The 18,218-nt window shown below is 38.5% G+C and overlaps 1 protein-coding gene across 2 annotated transcripts in view; it reads right to left on the bottom strand.

The window, feature by feature from the left end:
- Positions 1 to 18,140, bottom strand: part of LOC102227822 (SH3 domain-binding protein 4) — a 68,564-nt gene extending 50,424 nt beyond the window's left edge. For both annotated transcript variants that reach the window (XM_023336904.1, XM_023336903.1), the window contains exon 1: positions 17,981 to 18,140. The gene's annotated coding sequence lies outside the window, so the exon portion shown is untranslated. The remainder of the gene's footprint in view (positions 1 to 17,980) is intronic.
- Between the last annotated feature and the right edge of the window lie 78 nt (positions 18,141 to 18,218).

Genomic DNA, 18,218 nt, shown 5'->3' with positions numbered 1-18,218 from the left:
ACAACTGCACTGTGGCACACTTGCTGTACATATATTTACATATACATACTGTTTCTGCATTTTTGAATCTTTGCAAGGACTGCTCTAAGCTGCTTTTTATATTGACAGCATGTTATATTTTATTTTTATTTTATCTTGTCTACAATTGCTACCCAGTGGTGGTTGTTGTGTGTCTTGTCTCTATGCTGCTGTAACTGCGAAATAATTTCCCTGCTGGGATGAATAAATTAATTCTATTCTATTCTATTAAATAATACAAAAAAAAGCTTGTAAACAAACTTTGGTGTAGCAATCCTAGTCTGCTACAATGTTCCATTGACTGCAGCTACAAAAGGGGAAAAAAGTCGCCATTTTCTTTTTTTCAGTCCTGTGGAGTTCAGTGCATGTGTTCCTGCTACTGCTTTATCTTTGTTTATGCCATTATCCAGTCTTTTGACACGCACATCCCCCACAACCTGCACTTCCTGACTTTGATTTAGGTGAAAGTGTTTGTTTCTTGTAAAAAAGGAGTACATATCAGGAAAGAGAATTGAAGCAATAACTTAATGCAGTTTGCTGGTTTCTTTAATGACATTTTAAACTAATTTGTATTATCGAAACACAACTGGCTTGATGGAAATTATGTTTGGACCAATTTGGATCATTTCGATTTGATCATTAGATTAGATTATCAACTAAACATAGCAGCACCACTGAACCTAATTCTTAATTTGAATCAGTTCAAATTAAGATAATTTTATTTTTTTTCTCATCAATGATCCCATTTATGCTAAGCTAGTGCTTTGTGAATTGTTTTATGTGCATGGAATCAGGTTTTATATTGAGTCATAAAATGACATGTCTTACCAACTTCTGAGCATATCAATAAATTAAGACTAGTTTAGTGCTGTGTGCCACTCATTAAATTTCTTTTCATGGCATTTCTCACACATCATAAATCAGTATGGCCCCTTCCTGCCTCTACTCTATGCTCAGTTTGAACTGCTGCATACTTAAACAAGGGGAACATCTTCAGAGAAGATAGTAGTGGATAACAGGAATGAACCCTCAGCAGTAAAACAGTCCAGTGCATAGCCCACAGGAATAAAAGACCAAATAACTGGCTCCATATTAGCCCTGAGAGCAGGCCGGGTCTCTGCTTAAAGACAAGTCTTCCTTCAGAGACTGTGGAGGAAATGCCTTTGTGATGAGAGGCTGCTAGATCTCTGCTGACTCTCCCTGCCTGCTTGATTTCTTTCAAAGCACCACCCCTAACATATTGTTCTTGCCTGCTCAGTCATAGAGTTTAGATGAAGCCTACAAACACAAAATAGGCGTTGTATCCGAGCCTGATCCAACACAATAATTATAAGCCTGAGCCCAATGTAAAGCCCACATATTATTTTAATTCTGATTTTACTGATTCCTTTTTTTAAACCACCATCTAAGTAATCACTGTAACTTCTCCCATTTTTAGGTTTTGCTTAAAGTCTTCCAGCTCCATCTCGTCACTTGTTGTGACAGTATGCTTGATAGGGTTCTATTTTTGCTGCTGCTTGAGCAGAACAGGGCTGCATGTGCATGCAGTGGATTACACTTGTTAGTCTGATTACATTTTGCACCCCACTTTATCAACAGATCATCACCAGGTTAAGTTATCTATTCCTCTATTTGCCATATAATTAGCACAACACTATTTTATATTGCACAGTCTCGTTTGGTTTTCTCTATTCTGTATGTTTTGTAGGCTTATTAAACGTAACACAGAAGTCTGAAAGAACGAGGTTATCGGATACAAGCGGCTGAGATGGGTTTTCTCCGTAGGGTGTCTGGGCTCTCCCTAGAGATAGGGTGAGCTAACAGTGAGAAGCTTGGTCATCCGGGAGGGACTCAGAGTAGAGCTGCTACTCCTTCACGTCGAGAGGAGGGACTATGTTTCTCGGTTGGCCTGGGAACACCTTGGAATTCCCCCGGAGGAGCTGAAAGAAGTGGCTGGGGAGAGGGAAGTTGGGGCCTTCCTTCTTAAGGTGTGATCCAACCCCGGATAAGCGGAAGAAAATGGATGGATGAATGGATGGATGGATGGATGGATGGACAGTAGTCAGAGCCTGACCTGGACTTGACCATCAAGCATATGCTGATCAAACAGACTACTAATTTGATCTGGGATCTGTACACTAGTAAGAGACTATGGATCTGGTGAGAAACAGAAAGCATCTGTTGCTGAGTCAACACTGACGAGGCCTCGGGTGCCCAGAGACAAAGAGGAATCCAGAATCATGTGTCCGAAACAAAGTTGCACCACAGAGTGCAAACAAACGTCTCAGTGAAAACATGTCTGTAAACCTGCAGAAAATAGCAAGCAATTTGAAAAAATTAAAAGAATACGCAGACGTGCGCAAGATCCTGAAAGAAAAGCAGATCCAGGGTTTCCCCCAGTGTATTATAGGCCTGGCGGCCTGCCATGCTTTACTAGCCCCAACCTCAGTCTAAGCCTTTCTTGTTTATGTTTTCAGGAAAATAATAAAGAAAAAAAAAGGTGTCTCTGTTGCTCTGAACGTTTTACTCAAGGAGCAGATTTATTCCTAAAAGATAAGATAGTTTATGCACTAATCACACCGCTGGCGTCTCTGCGCGTTGCCTCGTGCGCTGCAGCAGTTGGATGTCTTAAGTTTACCTCAGCGCGGATAGCGCGCGCCTTCTTTCACTCAAACTGGACACAGGCTGACCTGTATGAATATTTACATCAACCCCCTGTGAGAAATTATGTTTCTTTCCAGAGTTTTTGATCAAGGTAGGAGTTTAACCGTTAGCTCTGGTTGCGCAGTTTGTACTCACGCTTTCAGAGATACGCTTTGAGGAGTAGTGAGAATGATTTATCTTTATCATGATAAAGATAAATCAACACGCTGCTCAGCGCCTGGCTCTGTGTGTGCTGATAGAGTGTATGTCCCCTATTAGCCGGAGTGTTAGTGGTTAATGACCCAGCACTAACCTCATCATGCAGGTTCAGCCCGGTGAGGACCTTTCGCACTCGCCTCACAGTCACGCATCATGCTGGTTTTATATTATTTTAGTATTATTTTTCTGGTTACACGATGCCATAAACCATATCAAATGCTTTGTGCACGTAGACAGAGTTAATGTGCGTGTCTGCACGGAGATTTGAGAAACTCATCCCCGTTTCTGTGTCCCCTTGTTTAAAACTCAACAGACATGAAATGTAAGAGCTACTAAAGCCACATTAGCAGCAATGAATTAAATCTCTGTTAGTTGCGCATCTCCGCGTGCAGTGCAGCAGATTTAACTCATTATGCAGTGCGAGTCCAAGGCTGTATGAGGCCCTGAGATCTCTTTTCAGACTTTCTTTCCAGCTTGTCAGAGGGTGAAATATGCCAATGAAATGGTTTATCCACTCTGTTATTAATAATTAAGACTTGTATTTGGTTTATGGTACATAATAAATAAATAAGCAAGGTTTCTCGCGATACTTACGGCCAGCAAGGGCCTCCTTCCCTAACCGATGAGGAAGCTGCCGTTGGTGGTGAAGCAGAGTCCACACTGAGACCCTCACCTTGGAAATTAGGAGTTCAGTTTGAGTTTTGTTTGTTCGTCATGTTGATTTTTCATATGTTCAGTGTTACAAGAGCGAGTGGGGAGCCCATTAACTGTGTTATAACTAAGGAATATAATTTAGATGAGTAGCAGGTTGATAAAATTGGTGTCAAACAACATCAATGGTTTACATGGTCCAGTAAAAAGGTGAAAAGTCTTATCTAAATTTAAAAGAGACAAACCCCAAAATATTTTATTGGAGGAAGCACATGTAGTTAATATTGAGCATGTTAAATGGAACTAAATGGGTTTTGAACATGTTTTTTACTCTTCCAACCAGTGGCGATTCTAGCCCTGTTTTAGGGGGTTTTAGCACCCCTAAAACTGTACCTCAGCACCCTTGAATAGGGTTGCCATCCATCCCGTAAAATACGGAGTCGTCCCATATTTGGCCATTGAATGTGCGTCTCGTATTGAACCGATAACTGTCCGATAGAAACGCCTATCATACACACATCAACACTAAGTTTAACAGTAATGACCAAAATAAAACTCAGGAAATATTAAGGTCAGCTAAATTGTCGTGGCGGGAGCTAAAGGACCCCTGAACGCTATGGACCGACGTTGAATATCACTGAATATTCTAGGCAGTGAATATCACTGCCTAGAGATGGACACTACGCAACCGTGGTGAGCTGCCATCAATCAGCATTTTTTTAAATGTTCTCTACCTGATTCCATGTCCTTAGAAGCAAAGACGCTTTTAAAAATACAGACGCGAGTGAAAAGACGCACATTATAAGCTGAACAATTTCAGTGAGGATGGATGCTGTGTATATCAAAAGACAAAAAAAAATGTGTCCATCTTGGCGCAGTGTGCCGCTGTATATCAGACAGAATGGATCAGGAGATCCATTCTGCAGAACCTAAAGAACCAGACATCAGAGTCCTCAGTCATCTCCTGATGCTGATATGGTACAGAACATTTTATTATGATTGATTAAGTTTATTATTGTGATTTTAGCTGACTATTGTGGTTTGATTATTTGCTTAGGATGTCGAGTTTGGATGATATTTAATAAATAATAGCATTAACCAAAATAAGTGGCCATTTAAAGAACAAATCATATGAATAGATTAACAGTATATACATAAATATTTCCTACATTACATTATTTTCTGTGTTTTATTCAGAAATGTTGATATATTTTATGAATAATTGTTCAGCGGTCACTTAATGTATTATTTCACAAATATTGTATTAATGTGGTTTACCAGTTTGATTAATCTGACTTCCTATCAATGAAGAAAAAACATGACAAGTAAAAATGCACCAAGCCTGCAGCTCAGGAACGGTTCTAGACGGGGGGCCAAGAGGGATTCTGAAGAAATTATACTAAATAAATGTCTTTTTTAAATATTCAATGGTAGATATTTTTTAAATCTTCACAATTTTATTTTAACAATGAATTAAAAATTATAATACTGCACTTAAATGTTTTAGCTGCTGTATCGAGATAGGATCACACTTTCCATCTGCTAGATCAGGGATCTGCAACCTGAATCTTTAGAGACACAAGCGTCTCTTTGGTTCACAATATTAAATGAGGAAATATTGCTCTGTTTTGGTTTAAATTTTTTTAAGAGTCTCTGTTAAAAAAACAAAACAGAAAAAAGTTAAATGAAACAAAAACAGCCTGGAATTTTTTTTAATCTTGTCAGTAAAAATGATGAACAATAAAAGTCTAGTTCAGTCCCATGTAAAACAATCCTTACACCATTGATTGGGCTATATTTGTTGTAAAATGATGATATATAAATAAACTCAAATTGAACTGAATAGAACAAAGGACAAAAGAGAAATCCTTGGCTTCTGAAAAGAGTATACGAAGTAGGATTTTAGTTGCATACTTTTATAACCGTCTTTCTCTTCCTGACCATATTCTTAACCTACAGCACAAATGACTATAGTTAAACACATAACTATTATCCTCTGAGTAATTTAAATTAGAAGAAAACGGCAAGTAAATATGTTAATAATTAGGGCTGTATAATTATATCGATTCTACAATATTTATCGATTTTTTCCACCCTCGCAAGGTGTCGATTTTTCATCAGCAAGTATCGATACGTTAAACCATAGGGGTACGTAGGCTTATACCGTCTTTTTAACATGTCTGGTTTGTGACGGCGTAGCAGCATGACTCTGCCGTCACTTTCCACTTGTGCTTAAAGTGCACATTATAAACTACACACCAGTTTTTAAATTGTGTTAATAGGCCAAGTGAAACCAGAGTTATGCGGTGGCGCTGCGCAGCTGCAATGAGTCGATCACTATGGGGTGAGGCAGAGCCAGCAATATTAATCCCATTTAAGACATAAAAGTTTGTTTTTACTGGTACTTGCTCTGTCAGTTTGTTTAAATGTAAAAATGTTGCTCCAAAAGTTACCAACAGCAATGTGTCATCATGCGATGCAGGAATAAAGTAGATACAAAAATCCACTTTGAAACCATGTCTCACTGAAAACGCCAAAGCATGTTCCAAACTCAACCAAATACCAGTTGCCATAGCAACAGTAATCTTTCATATTTGCATAGGAGTAAAAACAACATACAATCAGCTTAATGAACTGTTTAACAAAGGAAGCTCACTACAGTCATACTAATGTCATGATGTAGGCTGTTGAAAGATGGACCCAAATGCAGAGAAGCAGAGGCAGCAGTTGAGTTTGATGATTTAATGAAATGGTATTAGAAGATCCAAGGTAGCAGCAAAACATGAAAAGTACATCAAACCGGGAATCTCGGGGGGAGGAACAGGTACGCAGAGTAGACTGAGGGTAAGTGTACAAGAGGATCTGATGAGGAATGGAAGCGGAAGAGACGCCTAAATACTGGGAGGTAGAGAGCTAGACAAAACCAGGACTGATGAGCTTAATTGACAGCAGGTGTAAGCAAGAGCCAGACTGAGGAGCAGGGAGAAAATGGCACAGAGAAACAACAAGGATCTACAAGGGAACACAAAAGATTGATTGAGGTAACATAAGTGATCTAGGAATAATTCTACTACTGAGACACTAAGATAGAGACAATAAGATAACTAGGAAGTGAAAAGGATATGAGGGGGAAACTATGAGGAAACCAAAAATAGAAATAAGGATGATCTAAAGATAAGAATAAGGAACACAGAGCTAGAGCAACTAAAAAGACTAAGCAAAGAAATAACCTAACTAAACTAAATCACTAAAGAGAGATGGACATAGATTCAGGCAAAAGGACTAACTAAACATAAAGTGACAAAATGAAAAAAAAGTAGAAACTCTATGGGAGGAGCTTGAAGGACATGATGAATAATCTAATTAGGATTACTAAAGGAAGATGGGCATGGATGAAGACATAACTAAACTAAACCTAAGGTTGTGAGACAGGAAAACTAGACATACTATGAGGGAGTTGAAATAAGGAATGACTAGAAGGACTAAAGAAACAACTTAGCAAGAATCAATAAATAAAGACAGGGTTTCCCCCAGAAAATTTGGCTGGGGCGCCGAGGCGGTGCACCGTGTTTTTGTATTAAAAGATGTTAAGTAGACAAGAAATGTAAAAATATTATTGGGTACACCCAGTACACCTAATTAGGTGTAATGGGAAAACATCGCTAGTGAAATGCTATTTAAACCCACCACTATAGAATCTTAAAAACAACAAACCAAAAAAATACAATTAAAATGAATATCCATTATTTGCACTTCTGTTTAATCCAAATTACATCAGTGGCTTCATTAGATCCCCCAGGGATTCAGGGGCCCAATAAATGCTAATATTTTACCAAAGACCACAGATAGATAAATGTAACATTTGTTTATTGAGATTATCAATGCTGCTAAATTTGATTTAATGGTTTCAGCATACATAAGTTAAAAGATTGCAAATTGTTTAATATTAAATGTAAGATTTTAAGGAGCTGGCAAGTTTACTTGATAAAAGTTCAAAGAACAGTATTCATAGTTAGATTGTTTTGTTACCACAGCTACAATCTGATGCTCTGAGTTTAATCTTTGAGTTTGTTCACAAATACAAATTAGTAAACTGCAATTATAACTGATTATTTTTAAGTTGGCCAATTAAACCTCTCCCACTCTCCAACATTTCACTAAATCTAACCCTGAAGCTGATGTTTTTAGCAGGAAGAGGGGGCCCTAAGTCAAAGTCTGCTCATACAGCCTTCGGCCAGCCCTGCATGATGAGTTAAATCCGCTGCACTGCACGCAGAGATGTGCAACAAACAAGAGATTTAATGTAATGCTGCTAATGTGGCTTTGTAGCTCTTCCATTTTGTGTCTGTTGAGTTTTTAATAAGAGTCACAGAAACTGTTCTGGTTGCTCGCATTTTAATGGACAAGTTTTTCAGACCTCTCCATGCTGACTAAGCAGACAAAGCATTTGGTATGGTTTGATGCTATGCGTAACCGGAAAATAATAATAGAAATAATAATAAAATGATATAAAACCAGCGAGATGCGTGACTACGAGGAGAGCGCGAAAGCTCCTCACCGGGCTGAACATGCATGATGAGTGGTTAGCGCTGGTTCGTTAAACAATAATGCTCCGGCCAACCGGGACCACATAAATAAACTTTACACAGAAGACAGAGCCACACGCTGCTGAGAAGCGTGTTGAGATGTAAACGCTGCACAATTGTTTCTTCATGCGGAGTTTTCCAAAGAGAAATAATTCCTCACAGGGGGTTGATGTAAATATCCATACAGGTCAGAATGTGTCCAGTTTGAGTGAATGGAGGCGTGCTCTATCTGCACTGAGGCAAACGTCAGAAATAAGCAGCAGCAACGCGGGAGGCAACGCAGAGAGACGCCAGCTGTGTGATTGGTCTGCGCGCTTCTGGCTTTAAATGCATAAACTATAAACTTATCTTCTATAAACCTATATTTTAGGAATAAATCTGCTCCGCCAGTGAAATGTTCAGAGTAACAGAGAAGCTTGCATCCCGACTTAAAAAAACCAATTAAAAATTAAGTGATTTTTCTTGGTAACACTTTATTTGATGGGCTGTGAATAAAACACAGAGTCCTGACACTGTCATAAACTTGACATAACACCTGTTATAAACATGAGTAAGTCTTCATGAATATTTATGACTGTTGTCATAAAGTGTCATTCGGTAAATCATGACATTTTTAATACAAAGTTGACATTATTCAAAATGTCTTTGTTATGACAACTTGACATTAACTAAGAAATCATAATCTGACATAAATTTGTTATAAAAGTATTACTGATTAAACTTTAGCTTTAATAACATCAAGATACATCATTTTTAAAGTTAAATCAGTAATACTTTTATAACAAATTTATGTCAGATCATGATTTCTTAGTTAATGTCAAGCTGTCATAACGAAGACATTTTGAATAATGTCAACTTTGTGTTAAAAGTGTTATGATTTACCGAATGACACTTTCTGACAACGGTCATAAATATTTATGAAGACTTACTCATGCTCATGACAGGTGTTATGTCATGTTTCTGATGGTGTCATGACAGTCTTATTCACAACCCATCAATAAGACTTTTTTTAAAATTATAATTTTCCTAAAAACAAAAACAATCAACGCTTAGCCTGTGGGAAGCTAGAAAAACATGGCAGGCCGCCAGGCTTGTAATACACTGGGGGAAACCCTGTTAAAGATATACATAAACTCAGACTTCTAAGAATAACCTAAACTAGGAAGATAAAATAACTAAGAAATAAACATAGCAAGAAATATTACAAGGGGGCTGAAAAGATTAAAGGAAGAACAAAACCAATCTAACAAAACAAATTATATCAAAATAATACAACTAAAATGACCATGTTAAAATGGAGGGCTAAACTAAAACATAACGCAAAATAAGATGAAAAATAAACACAAAAACGCAGAGTCCTGACACTAAGTTTCTGACAAGACCGTCTAGACAAGCCTCACTTACACATTAAGCAGTAATTTGTGTATTAATACTATGCAAGGCATTTAAATTCTATTGTAAAACAGAACGCTTGAGCAGGGAGAAATGTGTAGCACTAGAAATATTCTGGTATGGTGTTATGTGTTGTTTTACTGCTTTACATTCTAGCGTGATTTGGGGTGCTGATAAACATACAATCATTCCAATACAACACAGAAATACACAGTAAATGGTGACTGAATGTTTCTGATCAACAGAACTGTCTCTGTTCCAAAACACCTGATTCAAATGATTACATGACCTTCTCTGCGTGCCATCAAGTACTGCAGAAAGCCTGTTAATTACCCACTTATTCAAGTTAGGTGTGGCACAAGTGAAACACCTAAAACATGCATGCGCTGTTTTAGGATCCTAGGATCCTGCCTAGGGTTTCTATTGTTAAAACTTGTTTCACCTTTCCTGTTTTGTGGTCTGTGTTCTAGGTGAGACTCCACATAGTCATGAAGTGTCATGCATTAATCTTCTATTGTGTTACTGTGTCAGTACAATGTTCCGATATGTGGTTTAAATCGGGGAGAGCCAATAATCCAAAAAGCATTTTATTCTTTTGCCTGTTTCACCAGCTTAGACCAAAACAACCAAGAAATCTCTTTAGTACTCCTTTGGTTTATCTTTCGGTAAGGGTATATCAAAAACTCTGCACATTCCATGTAACCAATCCTGGAGCCAGAGCATTACATGCTAAAAATACACTCAGAGGCCACTTTATTAGGTACACCTGTCCAACTGCTCATTAATGCAGATGTTGAATCAGATAATCACATGGCAGCAACTCAATGCATTTAGGCACGTAGACATGGCCAAGATGATCTGCTGTAGTTCAAACTGAGCATCAGAATGAGGAACAAAGGTGATTTAAGAGACTTTGAACATGGCATGGATGTTGGTGGCAGATGGGCAGATCTGAGTGTTTCAGAAACTGCTGATCTACTGGGATTGTCACACACAACCATCTCTAGGGATTACAAGAAGGGGCCGAAAAAGAGAAAATATCCAGTAAGCGGCAGTTCTGTGGGGCCTTGTTGCCTTGTTGATGTCAGAGCTCAGAGGAGAATGGCCAGATTGGTTGGAGCTGATAGAACGGGAACAGTAACTCAAATAACCACTTGTTACAACCGAGATATGCAGAAGAGCAACTTGAATGCACAACACGTCGAACCTCGAGGCGGATGGGCTACAGCAGCAGAAGACCACACCGGGTGCCACTCCTGTCAGCTAAGAACAGGAAACTGAGGCTACAGTTTGCACAGGCTTACCAAAATTGAGACAACAGAAGATTGGAAAAACATTGCCTGGTCTGATGACTCTCGATTTCTGCTGCGACATTCAGATGGTAGGGTCAGAATTTGGTGTCAACAACATGAGAGCACGGATCCATCCTGCGTTGTATCAATGGTTCTGGCTGATTTTGGTGGTGCAATGATGTGGGGGATATTTTCCTGGCATACTTTGGGTCCATTAGTACCAACTGAGCATCTTGTCAACGCCACATCCTACTTGAGTATTGTTGCTGACCATGTCCACCCCTTTATGACCACAGTGTAAGATCTTCTGATGGTTACTTCCAGCAGGATAACGCACCATGTCATAATGCGCGAATCATCTCAGACTGGTTTCTTGAACACAACAATGAGTTCAATGTACTCAAATGGCCTCCACACTCACCAGATCTCAATTGCGAGATTCACTTCATGGATGTGATGCCATCATGTCAATATGAACCCGACTCTCTGAGGAATATTCCCAGTATAGAATGCAGGTGCAACTCGGTCCTGGCAGAGACATACACTGATCAAATTGACATTACAATCAAGGGTGGGAATGTTATTGAAAACCTTAGTGAGTGGTTACTGGACTCAGACAGAACTACCAAAGCAAGCAACAAATATGCAGATCATAAACACATTAAATATAATCTTCACAATAACTGAGCTTAATCACTATAGTTGATAGTAAAAGAAGGTAATTTCTTTAATTTATTCCTTGAGAAGTTTGTGCATTAGGATATTTTGCTATAATCTGATGAGGTCATGCATATTTTAACTATTGTAGCTTTGTCAACTAACTGAACTGAAACACATTTACTGCGCAAATCTTCTTATTCGAGGACAAAAGAAATATTATAATTACACAGAAAACAATTCCCAACAAACAAAGCATTTCCTCCTATTTGAGTAAAACCACACAGTCTCACTAATACAAATCTGCAAAGTGTGGTTTGCATTTTACTCTGACACCCCTAATTAAAATTCAGTGCAGCCTTCAGAAGTCATCCAATGAGAAAAGCTATACTGTGAAACATAGTGGTGGTGGCACCATCATGATGTGGGGATGTTTTTCTTCAGCTGGGGCAGGGAAGTTTGTTAAAGCTGACAGGATGATGGGTTCAGCTAAACTTAGGGCAGTCCAGAAGAAAATATACGTTAGAAGCTGCTTATGACTTGAACTGGTATTCAAGTCATAAGGTTGAACAGCTTCTAGCAGACAGTGATACTTAGCATACACCCAGAGACACATTGGAACGGTTTACATTGTTTTCTGAGTCCAGTTAAAGACCTGATCTATAGCCTATTCACAGTCTGGGGTTCTAAAGGTATCCATCCAATCTGATTGAGCTGTGGCTGTTTCAGAAAAAACTAGACACATTTTCAGTCTATTATTGTATAAAGCTGGTTGAAACATACTCCTAAACATCTGCAACTGCAATGGTTTTTGTCTCTATTTTTGACTGGGCATGTGGGGTAAGTACATATGAGTGACACACTTATTGGATTTTCTTTTCTATATGAGAAATGTTGAAAACTGTATTTAGTTTTCATCATTACTCTTTGTGCTGCTCTTTCATAATATCCTGATAAAATATGTTAAAGTTTATACAAACTTTAAAGTGATTAAAGTCAGTGTTTAGAGTTATGACACAAACAGAAGTTAAGAACAGTAACTTGCTGGTTTTGCGAAGTTGTTTTTATTTGAAAATAAATGAAAAAATACTTATTGCGCTGTAATCAATATGCTCAAATAGTAACCGCCAGCAAAAACGTCCCAACTCTCTGCACAAACACAAGAGAATGCTCAATAATGGGTGTGCCATACTGTCTCGTTTATGGTAAAGCAGTGGATTTTATATTATGAAATGATGACGTAATGTGCATCGCGAGGCACTATCTAGTCCACACTTTTTACCAGGCGGGAGTATTTTGTATGCATAAAGGAGAGCCGTGCTGACGCAGAGCTGAGTATGGAAGAGTTTCGCTTAGGTACTACTGTGGATCAGCTGACGAGCTTCTTCTTGTTTTAATGGTAGTTGGCAAAGAATGATGTCTTCCCAAAAAATCAATAAATAACTGGAAGCTTAGCTCAAAGTTCATGGCCAGTGATTTATATCCTCCGGAGAACCGAAGAAAAAAGGTGTCTTCCAATTTTTGTATTTATGTGATTTTCTACCTATTTAGGCCAAAATGAACACCTTACCATTTTATTAAAAAAAAAAAATTTACATTTAAATTTCACCGCATGTCCATTGTAGTGGACATCAGGACGATTTCAGTTTAAATTATGACGCATTCAAAAAATAGAAAAATGTACAGATTAGTGATTAATGAATCACATTAGCCCAAGAAGAGGTCAAATTTGAAAAATAAATTTAATAACCAGAAGTTATCCATTTCTGATTGAAGTCTATTGCTTGCTACATGGAATGAAAACCAAAAATGGCTGTAAACTGCAGGGGTGTCCCTAGACTCTATTGCCAAAGAAATGAAGACTTTATTTATTTTTACTTATTTAATTGTTTATATTTTTTTATTTATTTCAAACATGATAAAAGTATAAAATCACACATGAACAAGAACTTTCTTCAGAATATCAGCACACATGGCTTATCTTGGCTTTCCCAGAGTCCCAAAGCCGGGCAGCACGGCTGAGCTGAAGCCAGGGCTCGACGCCAGTAGCAACCGGTAAACGAGGGACGAAAAACAGACTGGGCACACAGGAACGGAACGACAAACGCCAAGGGCGGCAAGTAACGACAAGGACCCGACGAAGACACAGAGACACAGGTGACATTAAATACACAATGAGACACACCTGGGAACAATCAAGGGGAAGACAGGACAACATGGAAACTCAGAAGACACGGAAACTCAAAATAAATACATAGAAAAACACAGATCCTGACAGAAAATGATGAGGAATAAGTTCTGCAAACTTCTCAAAGGGTCTTCCAGCATCTGGAACCATTATGGTGAACCAAAAAATACCAAAGCCACGCCAGCTACCAGAAGATGGGCCACTGTGAACAGAAGGGAGCATCTTAGCTGACTGTCACAAAGTGGTTTGACGATAAACCATCACCACGATAAACCTGTGGTGATGCCCTCCATCACCACAGGCATCTGTGCAGACGCTGCTGCAGGATTTCCAGCTGATAGCGTTTTCAGTGAAAAACATGTTAACGACATTAAAAATGTCCTCTCCGGTTGTTCGCCCCTCCATTTCTTTGCAGAATAGGATGTGTTCACAGATGTTGTCCGTGTCAATGTATCTTACAAATGCAACAAGTTGCGCATTTCCACTCACATCTGTGGATTCATCCAGCTGCAGTGAAAATGAGTCGCCAAGTTTCCCCACAACTTGTTCGACAATGTCTGTGCCCATGTTATCTATTCTGCGGCAAACGGTGTCATTAGACAGAGGCACAGTTTTTAATGTATCCGCTGATTTTTTTGTCCAGCATAGTTTCGGCCAATACAACAGCAGCGGGGAGAAGTAGGTCTTCCGCTATGGTGAACGGTTTTTTGGCTTTAGCAACGAGCAAAGACACCGCGTAAGAAGCCTCCAGGGCTTTGGCTGATGTAGTGGAGGGTTTTCGCATTGTGTGGCTTGGGATGACTTGAACTCAGAAAGTTTTCTCCTGAAGAACTCTGGTGGCTTACCAACGTGACATCCATGTTTTGTGGTGAGATGCCGCTGGAGGTGTGCCGGCTTCATGCTAGCATTGGCTAATTTCTCCCCGCAAAAAAAACACAGTGCCTGGGGACGGGGGGTCAGAGATCGTGGACGTAAATCCCATTAAAACATACTTTTCCATGTACGTTCTGTACTTCGTCGGCTCTGGTTTTGCCTTCTTTTTCACTTTATCTGTACTTTCAGCAGCATTGCTGCTACGCTTTAGCCATGTCTCCATAGTTACAGTGTAATCATGATAACGACAGGTCGTTGACGAGTGCCCTGGGTCCGTGGGTCAAACTAACTTGGTGGAGGGGTCCGTTTTATTTTAAAGGATATTGAAACTAAATACTGAATATAAAATTCAGTGCATGAACACACATTTATATTTTATCAAACTTTTTACAAAATAATTTTTCCCAAGACTTTATTACGAGGAGCCTACTGATTTTTTAAAGATATTTTGGAAAGTTTCACATACCCCCTGCAGTACCTCCACGTACCCCCAGGGGTACGCGTACCCCCATTTGAGAACCACTGCTCTAAAAAGTACTCTAGAAAGGGTAATTCAAAGTAGGAACAAAAAAATAAGCTTCAACTAAATGTCCACTATAATGGTATGGTAAGTGTATGGGCCAGGTCTCAGGAGGATATGAAACAAGACAAACATTTTCTGTCCGTTTTGTCACTCAGAACCCAGATGATTTTAGACACAAGGAAAGGAAGACTACTCAGAAACACAGAGAAGAAGTTAGCTATAGCTACAGAAACTAGTTAGCTGCAGTCAGTCACATCTGCAAAATTTTGAACATTTAGATCAGTGTAAGCGAGAGTTATATGTGTCCCGAACCAGATATTCCTTTAGGGAAAAAAAATTAAATACTTCATTCATTGTTTGTAAAGCCATGCAAACAGGAAGTGGGGGGTTGCAGATGTGGGAAAATTATGTTTCTATTAGATATATTTTGGTGTTGAGTATTTTTTTATAAGTAAGGTTTTCTTTTATATTCAAACAAGATTCTTATTATGTATTTATATCCACATTATTATTTTTTGCCAAAATCAGTTTGGCCATTATTTTAGGAAGGTGAAAATATGATAAGCTTGGACAAAGATGTTTTTTGAGCCGGAGGTTGAAAACGAGAGAAAAAAAGCTGTACTGCAGATCTTAGGTACAATGGTCTCATTGGGGCGACTCATAACCATACACAAAAGTATTTTTTGTTTCCTTATTTGCATGTTTTTTGGAAATAAGCCAAAGGATCATGCTGGTGCAGATTTTTGGGAAGATTAAATAATAGTGTGAATATTCAAGAAACAAACCAGTGTCTGTCTTATCTTCTCTTTCAGACTAGATTCCAAGTTTAGCTCACAGATCCATGTTACGCACAAACACCTATTGTGGATATATCTGGAAACATAAGCAGAGTCGCATTAATGGAAACATGGCTAATGGCTACAAAATCTGGTAAATTGTTTACATTTGATTCATTTAGTCCTATTTATAATAAAAGATGAAGGGCAATAATCATCCTTGACAGATTGCTGTTAAAGTTGTAGTTGTTAAGGAGAGAGCTGAGAAGGATGCTGTAAATGTTTTCTCTTCTACTTCCTACGATCTTTGGCAGTGGTCTTAAACTGCCCTTGAAGGCCAAAGTTATGCAACTTTTAGATGTGTCCCTTGTCTTACATACTGGCATTAAATTGTGAAACTGCATCTCTACCATGCAGTCCAGCTGTACAGAGCTTTGCTAATGAGCTGATATTTGAGTAATGATGCAGAGAGACAATTAAAAGTTTAGCATATTAGGTAGACTGTGGTCCAAGTCAGATGTGGATGTCCATCACCTGGCTCTCAAAGGTCAAATATTAAAATGGCTTGCAGCATGTGAACACATGACACCAAGAGTACAACAGTCAACAATTACTTTATTCTAAACAGTCCCTTGCCATACTATGAATGCTGATTTTGCAGTAACAATATATTGATAAATTGGTGTAAGGTTGCACATTGTATCAAATATTTATTCAAATATTACTATAAAAATGAATCAAGTTATATGCTGTCAGTTGTAGACAAAAATGGTTGGAGTACCTAGTTTTAATAAATAAGAAAATAATTCTGAATGGTCAATATTTGATCTGTCAATCACCAATCAAGGCTAATCAAGGAGTAATTAGTCAATTCCAGTCTCTCGGTAATTAATTTGTGCACCTCTAGTATTAATGAAAAAACAAATCACTTTCCTTTTTTTTTTTTTTTACCAAATGCATTTTTTGGCAAATATTTTTACAACAATATTATAGTGGACCCCTGTCTACTCAGGGTTCAGTATTTGTTGATTTTTCTGTGAAAAATAACTGTTGAATGTTTGTGGGAAAATTGACTATTTTCAGATTTTTACTAGAGTGTTTTTAAAATATTTTAAAGAAAATGCAGCTGGGAAATGTGAAATACAATTGCAGTGCTACTTGACATTTAGAAAACAGCCAATCCAGACCTGCCATTTATTTTCCTTTATGGTGACCACCTGTAACAACTAAGAGCTGAAGACATTAGATGTTAACTTGTTTAAAATGGGCAGTTACATGTGTTTTTAGAGGTTGTCTCAAGTGCTCAAGAATTTAAGTTATTGTTGTGATTCTTAATTATTTTTTTAATCTTAGAGCAACTGGCATTTTAATGTAATGAAGCATTTTGTTCCCCAAGCAAAGAATAAACTGAGTAAAAATTGCATTATTTTTGCATAGGTGACTACATTATAGAATGTAAAACCAAAATAACTTCATGAGATTTCACATGTTGGACTAAATCCTACAAGGACGTAGATGATGATGAGGGGCTTTTTGAGCCAAAATGAGTGTGGGTTATGGATGTTGTAGATGTTGCAAACAATAGCGGAGATGATGATGATGATGATGATGATGATGATGATGATGATGATGTTGAATCACTTAAAATTGGTCTTGTGTTTCTCTGGATGCCATGGCAATCTTGCACCCCTCCACACCCCCACTTGAGCTAAAGACAGACCATTAGTATACAGAGAGACCATCAGGTTGTGACACCCCTACGTATGTTTATTACAGCTTACCGGAGCCTAAGATGGTTTAGAAGCGCATTTGAAATTAAGGATGGATTAAAAGTATAAGATAAGAATCCTTGCTTTCGAGCAAAACTGTAGTTTTACACCGCTACGATCTAGAGAGGCTAGAGCGGTTCCACTCAGAGACAGACGAGAAAAAGAAGCCACGTAGAGCTTCTGTGTAAAAGTATGAGTACAATGAGGATTTAAAAAGATTGAAATCCAATAGATGTCTGTTCACTCCCGCTTTCTTCCCTACTCGCGCTGCCTTTCCCACAGTGAAAAGTTACAGTCGCTCCCAGGTGACAGTAACATTCTGCACTCCGTGACAAAAAAGCCTCTCCAACAAACATGGAGGAAAATGAGAAATTACAGAAGCTGAAATCTTACCTGCCTGAGAGGAGTTCTTGGTTTTATTTCTCATAAAATAAAACCAAGACGAAAAGCGAAAACAGCCGAGCAGTCGCAATTCTCGAGCTCCCTCCTGGTGGTTGTGTTGGATGCGTGTGTCTCTGTGTGTACTGCTTCACCCCCGGAGGCTTCAAGAGGAAAGCTGCCGAGCTTCGTCTGACGTCACCTGAGCAGGGAGTGGCTTCACTGGCACTAATTTCCATAAAGACATGATGTC

The sequence above is a fragment of the Xiphophorus maculatus genome, chromosome 7 (genome assembly GCF_002775205.1).
Source record: "Xiphophorus maculatus strain JP 163 A chromosome 7, X_maculatus-5.0-male, whole genome shotgun sequence".
Lineage (NCBI taxonomy): Eukaryota > Metazoa > Chordata > Actinopteri > Cyprinodontiformes > Poeciliidae > Xiphophorus > Xiphophorus maculatus.
The sequence above is the reverse complement of the archived record's forward strand: the minus strand, read 5'-3'. Positions and strand labels throughout refer to the sequence as shown.